General features: G+C 58.3%; 1 protein-coding gene across 1 annotated transcript in view; it reads left to right on the top strand.

Annotated features, from left to right (window-relative positions):
- The window catches only part of SARDH (sarcosine dehydrogenase), a gene marked incomplete at its 5' end in the record, with an annotated part of 20,247 nt that overhangs the window by 15,471 nt on the left and 2,698 nt on the right, over window positions 1-2,078 (top strand). The window lies entirely within an intron of this gene.

The raw sequence follows: 2,078 nt of genomic DNA, 5'->3' as shown, positions 1-2,078 counted from the left end.
AGCGGGAGGCCGGCTGAGCCTAGCCCTCGACATCCCCCTTGGCCTCCGTGGTGGAATGCGCATCCCTGCCGGGGGTATGCACACATGGGGTACCCCAACCCGGCCTGGCAAAGCTAACGACTGGCACCCCAGTTTTCCAAGGATTCCCGCTTTCTCTGGAGCCCTGCTCCACCTCACCGCTCTCTCTGGGGTGCTTAGAGCAGTGGTGGGTTGAGGCAGCTTCTCCCAGGAGTAACTGGCTTCTGAAAGTAAAGTGCACTTCAGGGGCAGTGCTGGCTGTGAGCCGCGAGCAGGGTCAATGAGCCGGGGAGGAGCCTGTCAGTCCCAGAGCATCTCCCGCTGGGATGAGGATGGCAGCTGGCTGCAGCGGCTTCAGCACTGCCTGCTCCCTAATTACATGACACCTTTGTGTGGAGTGAAAAGCTTCTCCACACCCCTTGTGCCTGTGCACCTCACAAAGCGATTGCCAGTCTTTGTGCTTCACTGTGGGGCCATGGTGGGGACTGAAGGGTGGCTCACAGCTTGTGAGGAGGCTCAGTAGTACATTCCCCATACCTGCAGCGTTCCTTCCTCCTCTCCACTTCCACTGTAATGGTTAAGGTGTCTTTAAAAAGCTGCCTAAAATTCTGCTTGAGGATCGTTATTTCTGCAGTGCTGGTAAAGGCTGGGGATGCTGGGGGAGGTGAGGATGGGTTTGGGTTCTCAGCCACTGCCTGCGTCTGTCCTCATAACAGAGAGCCCAGGCAACCCTTTGGTGCTTCTCGTGCCTGTCACTGCCTGTTGTTATTTGTACCTGTGGTTAGAGAGCAGAGCTGAGACCAGCTCCTGGTTGCAGTAAGAGCTCAGCAAAGGGCAAGATGCAGCTCCTGTCCCAGTGACATCCAGAGCCAGCATGGGCAAGACAGAACCAGTCTGGAAGTCTCTGCATTTGCAGTGGATGTGCATCTGAAAGGATGAACCAGAGGGAGTTTTGTGAGGAAGGAAGTGGAGAAATCCAAAGGGATGCAGTGGAGGGAAACAAGTCAGACTCAAGGGCCATTTCCAGGGAAGGTGCCTGAGCTGGGATGGCCCCAAGTGGCCTGGAAAGCTTTGGAAATTAAGACTTTCCATAGGGACAACAGGAGGATGCAGGCAAGCATGGGTGAGAAGGGGGATGAACACAGGCAGGGCAGTCCCAACAAAGCCCAGAGGTTTGCAGGCTGGCAAGCACATCTCCCTGGATGAGGCTTCCCCTGAGAAGCACCAAGTCCCCTGTGCTCATCTGCTCATTCCTCTTTGGAGCTTCATGCTCTTTTGGAGCTGGTTTGGCAGCAGAGAAATAACACCTTGGGACACAACCTCCACTGGGGGGAACCTGAGCATCGCCCCAGGGTGAGCAGTGCAGGGTGGGAGCGCAGGGCTTTTGGGTGCTCTGCTCTCAGAACACCACCCCAAGTGGGGTCATCCCCAGGAGACAGCAGCCACAAAGTACCCCAAAGCAGGACAGTCCTGCTGGAGACTGGCTTCCCCATCTGATGGGCTGATCTGGGGAGACGCAGGGCTGGAGGTGCCCACAGGCGTTCTTCTGATGTTGATGGATCAGTAGAGGGAGACAAAACCCGGCTGGAGCCGGAGCACCACAGCTAGCCCCAGCCCAGGTGGAGATGGAGCATTACAGCTAACCCCAGCCCGGGTGGAGATGGAGCATCACAGCTAACCCCAGCCCGGTGGCTCTGGCAGCCCTGGGATCAGTAGGAAGAGGATGCTGGATGCAGCCACCTCCACCCGCCGGCCATCCCTGCTGGGCGCTGACAAGAGCTGGGTTTGAGGTGCCAAGCTCAGGCAGTCAGAGACGAGAAGCTCAGGGAGAGCAGAGAAAGGCCGTCCCCCCGGGTGGAGATGGAGCATCACAGCTAACCCCAGCCCGGTGGCTCTGGCAGCCCTGGGATCAGTAGGAAGAGGATGCTGGATGCAGCCACCTCCACCCGCCGGCCATCCCTGCTGGGCGCTGACAAGAGCTGGGTTTGAGGTGCCAAGCTCAGGCAGTCAGAGACGAGAAGCTCAGGGAGAGCAGAGAAAGGCCGTCCCCGGCAGCCGGG

This window comes from Nestor notabilis, unplaced genomic scaffold (assembly GCF_000696875.1).
Source record: "Nestor notabilis isolate BGI_N333 unplaced genomic scaffold, ASM69687v1 scaffold19362, whole genome shotgun sequence".
Taxonomy (NCBI): Eukaryota; Metazoa; Chordata; class Aves; order Psittaciformes; family Psittacidae; genus Nestor; species Nestor notabilis.
This window is presented reverse-complemented; position numbering and strand designations above follow the sequence as displayed.